This window comes from Myxine glutinosa, chromosome 11, assembly GCF_964187855.1.
Source record: "Myxine glutinosa chromosome 11, kmMyxGlut1.1, whole genome shotgun sequence".
Taxonomy (NCBI): domain Eukaryota; kingdom Metazoa; phylum Chordata; class Myxini; order Myxiniformes; family Myxinidae; genus Myxine; species Myxine glutinosa.
In genome coordinates, this window is record NC_136271.1 from 74,275,905 (window position 1) to 74,290,849 (window position 14,945).

Genomic DNA, 14,945 nt, shown 5'->3' on the forward strand with positions numbered 1-14,945 from the left:
TGGGCAGCGTTAGTAAGTAGGTAATAAGAAGTCGGCTTGCAACCCTAGTTAACGCCGTCTGGAAGGAACGTCATAACTCCGGATCCCGTTGGCCAGATAAAAGGACAAGGGGATTAACCCCCTCTTGATAAGGGGAGAGCCGACGTCGGAGATCCGCAACAATATATATATATATATATATATACACACACACACACGTATATGCACATATATACACATATACACATATATGCATACACACACACACACACCCACACACACACGCACGCACGCACGCACGCGCACACACACACACACACACACACACACACACATATTCAAATACACATACATACATACACACACACATGTACATACACACGCACACACATATACACACACATATACTGTACACATATATACGACACACACATCTCGTTTTGTCATTTCTGTTCCTCACAATTCTATCTCTCTCTTTTATTCACACACACACACACACACACACACACACACACACACACACACACACACACACACACACACACACACACACACACACACACACACACACACACACACACACACATTTAATTAATTGTACAGTATCGGTTTTTCCTAAACTTAAATATAAATAATTTAAAGGATTGTTGTAAATGATGTTAATTTCACAACATCCCATATTCAATCAACACACACACACACACACACACACACACACACACACACACACACACACACACACACACACACACACACACACACACACACACACACACACACACACACACACACACACACACACACACACACACACACACCACCTCTTTTGATATTCAAATGAAAAACCAAAATGTTCAAACTCAAAATTTTACATCCGAATAACCTTTCTAAAGGGGGAATTTTTAAATAACATAAAAGATTTTTTTTATTTTTAAGTTTTGTTTTGAAACTTCATTTAATGTGCTGTATTTCAGAAAAATAAAAGCGCTCGAATTTTCGGAATGAAAACCTGGAACCTTTATGAAACCATTGAAACATCCGGTATAGCCGGAAGTTGCTTTTTTGTGCTGGAGAGCTTTGTCGTTGTCGAGTGTTACGCTCGAAGAGCTGGTCGAATTACCTGGAATCGGTAAGGTTTCCGTCTGCAAACTGGACGATCTCTTCGGACAACACAATGCTCCTTCAGCTCTTTTGCCCCGTTCTGTGCTGCTCTCTTTGACCCAGGATTACCCTCGCCATGGGCCGGACACGAACCGCTTCCTGAATCAAAGTTTTCGCTTCCTTCTGTTCGAGACAGAGATGTGAGTGATTGAGTTTCAAAAATGGTATTGAATATTTTTGAGGTGGATGAGGGACATCTGGATTCGTTTCGTTTTATCAGCCTTCTGCAGTGCGATGCAGCACCACACCACACCACACCACACCACACCACACCACACAGGACGTTTCCGCAACGTACCTCAGTTCACTTCACTTCACTGCACCTCACTTCACGTCACTGCACCTCAGTTCACTTCACTTCACCTCACTTCACGTCACTGCACCTCATTTCACTTCACTGCACCTCATTTCACTTCACTGCACCTCACTTCACCTCACCTCACTTCACTGCACCTCAATTCACCTAACTTCACTGCACCTCACCTCAGTTCACCTCACTTCACTGCATCGACCTCAGTTCACCTCACTTCACTGCACTGAACCTCAATTCACCTCACTTCACTGCACCTCACCTCACCTCACTTCACTGCATCGACCTCAGTTCACCTCACTTCACTGCACAGAACCTTTTAGTTCACCTCACTTCACTGCACAGAACCTCAATTCACCTCACTTCACTGCACCGAACCTCAATTCACCTCACTTCACTGCACCGAACCAAACTTCAATTCACCTCACTTCACTGCACCTCACCTCACCTCAGTTCACCTCGCTTCACTGCATCGACCTCAGTTCACCGCACTTCACTGCACCGCACATCACTGCACCGCACTTCACTGCACTTCACTGCGCTATACCTCATTTCACTGCACTGCACCATACCTCACCACGACTGCACTGCACCGCACTTCACGACTGCACCGCATCGTACTGTACTCTACTGTACCATACTATAATGTATATTAGTTATTACTACCTTTATCGAGCTCTTTGTACTGTATTGTGCTGTAAGTTTAAACAGGTTTACCTTTACTTCTGTTTAATAATGATGAATGATGATGATAACTTATAAAATAAGAACGAAGAAATATCTGTCGGCAATTTCCCGTCTGTGGCGATACGTGAACGAAGCTCTGCCCCTCTCTCCACATTATCGACTTTTTTGTGACGACTGTCATCAATTGGAAAAGTCCGCACCGAATTCTTCATAAATCTCTGGAATTTTCCCATCTGAGTTATTTGGGCGGTGTATGATACATCGTGCCGCGATTTTTAAATATATCTTGTGTGCGTGAATTTTCTCAATTATTGCTGAAACCAGTCTAAAACCATCGATAAAAATGAAATCAGATGGTGAGTTAGATTGGAGATAAAGGCGTGAGAGAGTCTCAATGGCCTTCATTTGATAGGCCTTTGAAAATGCATGTCATTCTATAAACGGAAACTTTCATCAAATTTTATTCCCGTTTTTTTTCAACGGAGTCTAAAACCATGTTAGCGACTGCGAAAAATGAAATGATATATTGAATTAGAGTTGAAATAAAACTGTGAAAGCAAGACACCACAGGCCGAACAAAAGAGGCCTCAAAGCTATGCGAGGAAACAAAATGGTGGATATTTGTTTTTGAAGCCCCTCCCAGACCGGGTGTAGCCACTCCCCCGGACAGACAGACAGACAGACAGACAGACAGGATCACCTACGGATATTATAATATAGATTTTGCACTCATCAGCACGGTATTATATTGTTTTGTCGGGGGGTAGAGGAATATCTATAGCCAGGTAGATCTGTATAGGTAACATGCTTCGACTGTCGCGATAGGGAATCTACCCTGTAATAAGTTCTGTGTTTTAGGCGGTTTGTCGGGGAAGCGTATACCTGTGAACATACAAGGATGTTCGGGTGTTAAATAGTTGTAGGGACTAAGATAAACCCCTGTGTGTCAGACCTGGTAATCATTCCTTTGTCCCTTATGGCAATGCACTCATATAAACACTTAGATAGGCCCTTTAGTGCACACATTAATTAGTTCCCTTCCCTTACAATGACCTTGGAAGAAGACGGGCAGGAAGCCAGATCAAGGCACCGCCGGATGGCCGCCGCCAGCCGCACCACCAGCTGGTCTGGCAACATCGCGTGAGACGAGTTTGTAACCACGCCCAGGAGGACTGTGATTGGTTGGCGCGGAAGGCGCGAACATGGAACCAATCAGCGCGGAAGGCGCGACGAGGTTCGGCAAACGGCGGGAAGCTACGAGGCCCTGGTTGGTGGTGCGCCAAGACTGACGTCAGAGGGAAGGTTACAAAGGGGCGCGCTGCACGACATTTTCTCTCTTGGACTCTGCGCGCTGGACCCCTTCGTATTGGAGATCTCTCTGTGCTTGAAGCCCTTCCCCTTCTTCGCTTGTCTCTGGTCTTCATTGGCTCTTCCTTCTCGCGTGCTGGACCTTCCTGCTTCGTGCTGGGTGACGTTGGTTCGTCGTGGTGCTTGGAGCGGGATCCGGTGCTGTTGGTACTAGAGCGAGGGACCTCGTGGCATGCCACGGAGCGAGTCGCATCGAGGCCTGGCGAAGCGTGCGAGCGAGCGGACGAAGGGTTTCTTCGCGCCGGAGCTTGGAGCCGCGTTGGACGACGGACACGACTACAGACGAAGATAAGACACACCACATTTCACAAGTACACGACGAGACATTTCTTTTATTAATTCAGTCCTTTGTTCGTTTCTGAAGTGAGGTGTGCGGGATCCCGATTTAGGATCATTATTAGATTTATCGTCGCGTTTCCTTGTCCCGACCTTTATTTAAAATAAACCCTTGCATTACTTTCCATTCCTTGTTAAACCCGTGTTGTTTGAGTTCATTCCCTCTACAGGTACGCCCTTTTGCCGCTTCTTCCTCTTCCCTTCTTTCTCTCGTGCTGTGATAGCAAAATCCGTGTTTGGTCGTCGCCTCCATTAAAGCCGTTCGGTCTTCCGCGGTCCCTGGTGTTAACCTTGAGGGATTCGCATGACAATACTGTGTTTTTGCACTCATCAGCACGGTATTATACTGTATTTTGCACTCGTCAGCATGGTATTATACTGTATTTTGCACTCAACACGGTATTATACTGAATTTTGCACTCATCATCATGGTATTATACTGTATTTTGCACTCATCAGCACGGTATTATATTGTATTTTGCACTCATCAGCACGGTATTATACTGTATTTTGCACTCATCAGCATGGTATTATATTGTATTTTGCACTCATCAGCATGGTATTATATTGTATTTTGCACTCATCAGCATGGTATTATAATGAATTTTGCACTCATCATCATGGTATTATATTGTATTTTGCACTCGTCAGCGCGGTATTATACTGTATTTTGCACTCAGCATGGTATTATAATGAATTTTGCACTCCAGCATGGTATTATACTGTATTTTGCACTCATCATCATGGTATTATTCTGTATTTTGCACTCGTCAGCATGGTATTATATTGTATTTTGCACTCATTATCATGGTATTATACTGTATTTTTCACTCATCAGCATGGTATTATGCTGTATTTTGCACTCATCAGCATGGTATTATACTGAATTTTGCACTCATCATCATGGTATTATACTGTATTTTGCACTCATCAGCACGGTATTATATTGTATTTTGCACTCAGAATGGTATTATACTGTATTTTGCACTCATCAGCATGGTATTATAATGAATTTTGCATTTTTCAGCATGGTAATATACTGTATTTTGCACTCATCATCATGGTATTATACTGTATTTTGCACTCAGCACGGTATTATATTGTATTTTGCGCTTAGCACGGTATTATAATGAATTTTGCACTCTTCAGCATGGTATTATACTGTATTTTGCACTCGTCATCATGGTATTATTCTGTATTTTGCACTCAGCACGGTATTATACTGTATTTTGCACTCGTCAGCATGGTATTGTACTGTATTTTGCACTCATTATCATGGTATTATAATAATAATAATAATAATAATAAAGGAGTCTTATATAGCCCCATCAAGCAGAGTAAACGACCCTCATGGCGCTTTACATTATCATGCGAACGCACACACACCGCACACACATACACAAACATACACACACAGACACACCTTCACTCTTGCCCTATTCCTCTCCCTCCCAATTCAAAACCCACAGATGTGTACTCCCCCTCCTCCTCCCCTCCCTCCCCCGCACATGTACACAGACATACTCTCGATCTCTGTCCCACCTCAAACCAAAGGGAAAACAGGACTTAGACTTTGAAAGACTTGTGAAGCAGATAGGTTTTGAGGGAGGTTTTAAAGGCAGGAATAGAGTCAACATGTCGAACAGAGGAAGGCAGGTCATTCCAGAGCAGAGGTGCAGCAAACGAAAAGGATTTCTCGCCAAACGACTTGGTGCTGGTGCGCGGCGGCTCTAAGGTCATAGAGTCGTCGCTTGAACGAAGCCGTCGCCGAGGTTCATAGAGAGTGAGCAAATCGGAGAGATAGTGAGGTCCCGTTCCACATAACGATTTATAACATAGTGTGCAAATTTTGTATTGCACACGAGCAGAGACAGGCGGCCAGTGTAAAGATTCAAGGAGCGGAGTAACATGGTCAGACTTCTTCGCCTTACAGACAAGACGAGCGGCAGAGTTTTGCACCTTTTGTAACTTATCCAAGAGAAACTGCACTCATCATCGTCCCTCATGGGCCAGCATACAAAGAATTACAATAGTCTAGCCTTGAGAGGACAAGGGCACAGACCAGAGTTAGAGCAGCTTGAGGAGTAAGAAAGTGGCGAATGGATGCGATCTTTCGCAGCTGAAAGTATGCTGATTTGCAAGTTTGAAGTACTTGCTTGGAAAATGTCATGTTACAGTCGAAAACCACACCAAGGTTCTTGGCCGACGAAACAAAGTTCACATCGGTTTCACCAACATGAATAGTGGTAGGAAGTGGTTTGCATGTATGCAGCCAAGTACGCCACCACCCAACACTCTTGCCGGGCCTACCCATGTCCGAACGTGGGCTGTGTCCGGCCACTTTTCCCAACGTTTGCGACATGTCGAATGTCCAAGCTGTTGGCCTCCTGGTACACTCTTCCCCCTGCTCAGGCCTAAGCACTTTTTACCTCCTATAACAACCCTCTGCATTCTGCTGACAGTTCGTTCCCCTTACTTTTAGTTCTTGGATCTGTGCCGGAGATCGGCCAAGACGGGTCCCTTCCCTCGGCGGCAGCAAAAAATGTCACTGATACTGCGAGAAAGGTCTCACCTTTTTTAATAGGGCCCCTGCACCCTTGCTGCCTTCGAGTCAAAGAACCGTCTCTCTCCCCTCCGGACAAGATCCTGTCCATGACGCCAGCTGTGTTTATACTGTATTTTGCATTCGGCAGCATGGTATTGTACTGTATTTTGCACTCAGCACGGTATTATACTGAATTTTGCACTCATCATCATGGTATTATACTGTATTTTGCACTCAAAGCACAGTATTATATTGTATTTTGCACTCATCAGCATGGTATTATACTGTATTTTGCACTCATCAGCATGGTATTATACTGTATTTTGCACTCATCATCATGGTATTATACTGTATTTTGCACTGATCATCATGGTATTATACTGTATTTTGCACTCATCAGCACGGTATTATACTGTATTTTGCACTCATCATCATGGTATTATACTGTATTTGCACATCATCATGGTATTATACTGTATTTTGCACTCACCAGCATGGTATTATACTGTATTTTGCACTCATCAGCATGGTATTATACTGTATTTTGCACTCATCATCATGGTATTATACTGTATTTTGCACTCATCATCATGGTATTATACTGTATTTTGCACTCATCATCATGGTATTATACTGTATTTTGCACTCATCATCATGGTATTATACTGTATTTTGCACTCATCAGCACGGTATTATACTGTATTTTGCACATCATCATGGTATTATACTGTATTTTGCACTCATCAGCATGGTATTATACTGTATTTTGCACTCATCAGCATGGTATTATACTGTATTTTGCACTCATCATCATGGTATTATACTGTATTTTGCACATCATCATGGTATTATACTGTATTTTGCACTCATCAGCATGGTATTATACTGTATTTTGCACTCATCAGCACGGTATTATACTGTATTTTGCACATCATCATGGTATTATACTGTATTTTGCACTCACCAGCATGGTATTATACTGTATTTTGCACTCATCAGCATGGTATTATACTGTATTTTGCACTCATCAGCACGGTATTATACTGTATTTTGCACTCATCAGCATGGTATTATACTGTATTTTGCACTCATAAACATGGTATTATACTGTATTTTGCACTCATCAGCATGGTATTATACTGTATTTTGCACTTATCACGGTATTATACTGTATTTTGCACTCATCAGCATGGTATTATACTGTATTTTGCACTCATCAGCATGGTATTATACTGTATTTTGCACTCATAAGCATGGTATTATACTGTATTTTGCACTCATCAGCATGGTATTATACTGTATTTTGCACTCATCAGCATGGTATTATACTGTATTTTGCACTCATCAGCACGGTATTATACTGTATTTTGCACTCATCATCATGGTATTATACTGTATTTTGCACTCATCAGCATGGTATTATACTGTATTTTGCACTCAGCACGGTATTATACTGTATTTTGCACTCATCAGCATGGTATTATACTGTATTTTGCACTCAGCACAGTATTATACTGTATTTTGCACTCAAAAGCATGGTATTATACTGTATTTTGCACTCATCAGCATGGTATTATACTGTATTTTGCACTCATCAGCATGGTATTATACTGTATTTTGCACTCATCAGCATGGTATTATACTGTATTTTGCACTCATCAGCATGGTATTATACTGTATTTTGCACTTATCAGCATGGTATTATACTGTATTTTGCACTCATCAGCACGGTATTATACTGTATTTTGCACTCATCAGCATGGTATTATGCTGTATTTTGCACTCATCAGCACGGTATTATACTGTATTTTGCACTCATCAGCATGGTATTATACTGTATTTTGCACTCATCAGCATGGTATTATACTGTATTTTGCACTCAGCACAGTATTATACTGTATTTTGCACTCATCAGCATGGTATTATACTGTATTTTGCACTCATCAGCATGGTATTATACTGTATTTTGCACTCATCAGCATGGTATTATACTGTATTTTGCACTCATCAGCATGGTATTATACTGTATTTTGCACTCATCAGCACGGTATTATACTGTATTTTGCACTCAGCACGGTATTATACTGTATTTTGCACTCATCAGCATGGTATTATACTGTATTTTGCACTCATCAGCATGGTATTATACTGTATTTTGCACTCATCAGCATGGTATTATAATGAATTTTGCACTCATCAGCATGGTATTATACTGTATTTTGCACTCATCAGCATGGTATTATACTGTATTTTGCACTCATCAGCATGGTATTATACTGTATTTTGCACTCATCAGCATGGTATTATACTGTATTTTGCACTCATCAGCATGGTATTATACTGTATTTTGCACTCATCAGCATGGTATTATACTGTATTTTGCACTCATCAGCATGGTATTATACTGTATTTTGCACTCATCAACATGGTATTATACTGTATTTTGCACTCATCAGCATGGTATTATACTGTCTTTTGCACTTATCACGGTATTATACTGTATTTTGCACTCATCAGCATGGTATTATACTGTATTTTGCACTCATCAGCATGGTATTATACTGTATTTTGCACTCATCAGCATGGTATTATATTGTATTTTGCACTCATCAGCATGGTATTATACTGTATTTTGCACTCATCAGAACGGTATTATACTGTATTTTGCACTCATCAGCACGGTATTATACTGTATTTTGCACTCATCAGCATGGTATTATACTGTATTTTGCACTCATCAGCATGGTATTATACTGTATTTTGCACTCATCATCATGGTATTGTTACGGACACGGCTTAGATGTTGCTTGACCGAGCGGAATGGCCGCCGTGTTCGCACAAGTTACCCGATTACACTCGAACGTTGGCCGAATCGCGCTATGCTAAATCAATGAAGGAAAGGACACAACGGCTGGGTTAAATGACATGACACCAGGGGTACAGTTCTCAAGACCTCCGGAGGAGGATATAATATGGGTTATGCAGAACGTTTAGATTACACGGCACAGAGGTACAGCACAGAAAGATGGGCACTTAGACACGGTCTTATCTTAGCCCCGACAGACCACAGACAAACGGGACAAGACTGACTCACACAGGGATTGATGGCAAGGAAGGGCAGGCAGTCGATGGCTCAAGGTGCACCTTGGCTCAGGGGCAGAATCGACCCGGTCCGGTCCAGAGCGGCGGGGAGGTATTCAGCGCTTGGAGGTGGCGTCCTTTCTTCTCCAAGCTGAGGCGCATCTCACGTCACCTCCGTCTTCCTGCGCATGTCCAGCGGGGAGTGACACGCCCTCGGCTCGTTAGCTCCGCCCCAGATGGAATCGGTCCGCCGCTTCTTATTGGGTGCGGGGGGTTACCAGGCTCCGCCCTTGACGAGGAGCTGACAGTGAGCCCCTGCGTGGTAACCCCGTCGGAGCACATGTTCAATGGCAGCTAACCAAGCCGGAGTGAGGACGCACACTCCCCGCGCCGCCGCCGCGCCGCCGCTGCCGCTGTTGTTGTTGTTGTTGGTGTTGTTGTTCCATGAGGAAGAGATGCGGGGAGGTATTGGGAGGTCCTAAACTTACTAACGGTGCCATACAATCACATTCTGGTGCAACGAAGAGTCAGAATTAATGGAAACGAGTCCTTAACTGACATAGACTAAGAATAACTAGCAAGATGTCCTATAGTTGTCTACGTGAGATGCGGTGAACCTGGGCATGACATTTAATGGGGGAAAAAGGGGAAGGTCGGGGCTACAGAGTGTTGTTTACAGACAATGGGACTAGGGAATGGGGGATTGGGGATAGTTGGGGAGTATTGGGGAAATAGGGGAATATTTACAAGCGGATATGGATGGAGGCCAAATCCCATATCCGCAACATTGCACCCTTCTCTACCTCGGGGCGACCCGAGCCGATAAATTTTTACCTACGTTAGTGTGGCACTCAGATGTAGTTCCCTCTACTATTAACTCAACCCTGAGTGCGACAGTTTTACAGATGTTCACAAATGAGTAAATATGTCCTCCTGCGACGTTGCACCCTTCTCCTCACAGAAACACACCCACAGGATAACCGAATCGCGGAAAGAATCCTCAAACTAAACATACAGCCGGTAGGGAGCATTATTTACAATTGATGCTACTTTATTTACAAGACTAACCCAGGACCTGTGATTGTTCTTTCTGGGGGGGAGACAGTCTGCTCTGCATCAATGCACCATTAAAGCACCCAAAAACGCACCAAAGCACCCTCAAGCACCAATCGGTGCAGTCACCATTGTTCATGACAATAAAAACAACAACCCCTAACCCTGCAGGTGTCTCTTGCTCTTCGGCTCCCTCTGCTGGTTATTATTATTGTCTTCCAGTTGTCTTTCTTTCATTTTCTTACTGGCGGCCTATTTGCAATAAAGTGTGCCCCATGTGTCCTTTTTATTTTCTTTATTTATGGCCCACAGGGCCGACTACGTGTGGTTCACCTGTGGGGCATCGGTGCCCTGTGGCCAAGGTCCGCCAGCAAGATTTCGGGCCCTCATGGCCGGTTCCAGCAGAGGGGCCATGCCCCAACCCATGGGGTCCATCAGTGGTGCTCGGCCACAGGCATGTGGTCCATAATGTGGTGCATCGATGCAGACAGCTGGTTCTGAGAGTGCCGGGCGCACAATGGCCGACTCACGCACGCTCCCCTCGGCACCCAATGGCGCACAGGTCATGTGGGAGACAAAAGGGGAAAGACAATGAACGAGGGGTAAGGTCACAAGGGTACACATCAATAAGGCAATGCAAGGCGAAATGCGTACGGAGGGCGAAGTGAGAAAGCTCGTCCCTACCGTACGTCACCCCCCTGTCACCTACCCTACCCTTGCCCTTACCCCATATGTACAAAAATCTACACATTTACAAATTCGTCACTACTGTCACGTCTTCCCCATATTTCCCCTATACCAAATTCGTCTCCACAATCCCTCTATCCAAAATTTGCCATCACCAAATTCATCATCAATCCTCATAAGGAGGAAGAGATGGAACAACAAAACACAATGTCACACCCACGTCATGATGCGTCTCACATTCCAAACATCTGCACAATAAAATAACAAAACATGGCATGGTGTGGAGGTACGTCATCTCAGGTGAGTGCATGTAGATGGTGCGAGGAGACTTCAATCCTAACTATCCTCTAAATGACATTAACACACTTTACACTACCCGGGGTCTTTCCCTGCCAATCCATTGGCCAACTTACTCTATGGGTTCTAAAAACCAATTCCCATTGACCAAACTGTGGTGCCTCTCAATTTGGGGTCTCACTCCCCCGATTCATCTCCCGGTGCCTTCGCACAATTTCTGGGCTGTGACGTGTAGCTCTCCCAGCAGGTCTACCCACCTGCACACCTCCACCACTGCAGTTGCCTCCGAGCTTACCTGCTCCTTACCCTAACCTAACTACCTGGGGAAGGCCCTCTGGCGCTCTCCCCACTCGGTGCCCTCTCTGGCACTGGGCTACCCGGGTCCGTCCTCCGGATCCTCGGGCCCCACTGACACTAACGGCTCCCAGAGCCCACCTGCGGCCTCACCTGGCCGACATCCTCACAGTGGTGGAGTGCCTAACCAACTACACACACTAACAGGCTACACGCCCAGCCATTTCCACAACACTAATGCACCCATCCACAATACCATTCTGCAACCGCACCACAAATGCCAATATCCAACCACAATTTACCTATACCCTCTACCTAACACTTACACTACCCGCCCCGGGTACTCGTGAAAGGGGTCCACTCTTCCCCCATCCACACCTTCGCACCATGCACACCACCCCGTACCACTTACTCCAACTCTCTCCACACCACTCATTCTCTGCTCCATATATTCCACACACCTGTACTTGCACACCTGTGCTCTCACACCTGGTGCCACCTGCACCCTTCTCTCCCCAAGCGCATTCGCGCTGATCCACAACACTCACTACTCATCCACTGCTCCACACACCTGTCCAGTTCTCACACACACGGCATCATCTCATCTAACTACTCCCCTCTGAAACTCGCGCTTCCCAGTCGTCCCTTTAAACTATTGCGCTCCCTCGTCATTATAATCCACACTAATCTACCTGCGTCCCCACTACAGGTATCAAGTCTCCTACTTAAATCTTGTCACCTGATGTCATCTTCGCTAGATCCCTACACACAATATAACCTAACCCACCCGGGCTAGTTTTCACTGCCATACACCCCATAAACTATAGCGCATTTGCCCCACTTTTGTGAGGGATGACAGAGTTGCCATCCCACCACATCGGGCATCTCCCACTACCAATTTTGCACATCAAATTTCAACAAATCAAAAATTTGCCAATCACTACTCATCATCTGCCAATCATTACTGCCAATCCTTTGCCAATCATCAAATTTTGTTTTTCTAATTTCGGGGCCAAAACACTATCCTCATCACCCGTCTACTTATTAGATCCTCTCGGTGCGCCGTGACATCATTAAACTCGGTTCGTAAAGCCGAGCAATGAATTCGGGTGGTTTGGTCGCCTGCAGGTTGAATCCGTCCGGCTTTCGGTTCAAGGGAGGTGGTTTGGTTGGACCGAGATTCCACGCACCATTTCGGCGCGGCACCTTGCGGTCCTGGGCCCGATGGCTCAATCTCCCCCGGTCGGAACCCCGTCCCCACGAGGGGGCACCGTTCCGCTTCCTCCCACTCGCCCTTGAACCGGACCGGTTGCCTCGCCCGCCAAGGCCCGGACTCGACCGTGCGGGGTGGGGCCAAGCCCGAATCGGCAACGACGCTTCGAAGAGAAGCGACGCAGCATCGACCCGCGCCGGGCCTCGCACCCAACAAAGCACCCCTCGCACCGAGTGCTCGCATCGGCTATCCGTCGCCCTAACCGCTAACCTGGTTACCGTCGATGCTTTACTTGCATGCTCACACGCATACGCTACCCCTTTCACCCTCACAAAACCCGGCGTTCCAACGCCGTCCGTACATTCCACCAACGCTCTCCCTGTTACACACCACACCTCTCGCGCACACCTCGGTCCACACCTCTCCTCCGTTACGTCCTCCGTAACACTCACCATGGGCGTACACTCTGGCATCCACCCACTAACGCGCTCAGATGGGCTCTCCCACACTCGTGCCATGACCCACTCAGGTGTGCTTCCTCGCACACCCTCAACCATTCCAAGCGTGCATTCTCGCACCCGCTCCACCACCAACTCACTCCTCGTGTCACTCTCACCCTCGCACGTACACTCCGTACACCCCGACGTGCATTCTCGCTCGCACTCGGTTTCACTCCCACACTTTATAACACACCCACTCGCCGACGCACACTTTTTCCTCCCACGCGTGCCATTTCCACTCACACGGGACCCTCCACCAACGCCCAGATGCTTCCTCGATCCCAAGCGCGCGACAATTCTTTTGTCGCTAAACATCCTTTTACAAAATCTACCCGCACAATATACAGCACGTCTCACCTTCGGGGTTCTTCTTCCTCCCTGCACCAAAACCTGCAAACTTCCATTCGGGTTAAGCACAGCATCGTGATGTGAGCAGGGACTTTGCACATATTCCATTTCTCCCTGCAATTCCCGGGCTACCTCCGTCATCTCTTCAATTTTAATTCCCACTTCCGCTTTTTCTTTACTCACCTCGACGACCGCTGGCTTTAATAAAATTCCGTTTACCTCATCGGTCGCCGGCTTTTCCAAACCCCGTGTCGCGATTTATACCCCCGTCATTGTACCCGTGCTTTCCTCCGCTTCGCTCAACCAGCGCTTTTCGACCCGCTTTACCTCCTCGTGCACCCCTGGGACCCTTTCGCCCACCATGCGATCCATGGTCTCCCCACGTTTTTGCATGCGGTCATCCATTCTGTTGGTTATTGCTTCAATTTGGTTTCCCAATCCGTTCGTTATTGCTTCCATTTGGTTTCCCAATCCGTTCGTTATTGCTTCCATTTGGTTTAACAATCGCTCCCTGTTCCTGTCCAAAAGGGCCTCCATTTCAGCCATAATTAATTGCATGTCTTCCACCGTTGGTACAAAGGGCGCGGCAAAATTTGGTGCCGCTGTAACCACGTGCGCGAGAGCGCCATTTTGTGCACCTGATACCTCCTCAACCACACCTTCTTTACTCTCCTCCACCATTTTCCCCACTTCTTCCCTGGGTTCCTGGGTCGATTCTACCCCACTCTCCTCTACCGGAACCCAGCCGTCTTGATCCGCCATAGCACGACTTTCAAAATTCGGGTTTTTATTTTTTTTTGTAAAACACAATCAAATTTCGCCGTTATAATTTTGAGCGCGTGAAACGCGCTCCGGGTCCAATCTCACTTCCCGACACCAATTGTTACTCTAATAGTACAATTGGTGTTCCAAAATTTGGGCCTAACAAATTTAGTCCCATGTCCGAATCCAACTCCTGACAACCAATTGTTACGGACACGGCTTAGATGTTGCTTGACCGAGCGGAATGGCCGCCGTGTTCGCACAAGTTACCCGATTACACTCGAACGTTGGCCGAATCGCGCTATGCTAAATCAATGAAGGAAA

The 14,945-nt window shown here is 45.8% G+C and overlaps 1 protein-coding gene across 1 annotated transcript in view; it reads left to right on the top strand.

Moving 5' to 3' along the window:
• Positions 1–1,019: 1,019 nt before the first annotated feature.
• VPS13B (vacuolar protein sorting 13 homolog B) overlaps positions 1,020–14,945 on the top strand; it is a gene marked incomplete in the record, with an annotated part of 603,006 nt that continues 589,080 nt past the window's right edge. Inside the window, 1 exon segment of the mRNA XM_078786778.1 lies at positions 1,020–1,280.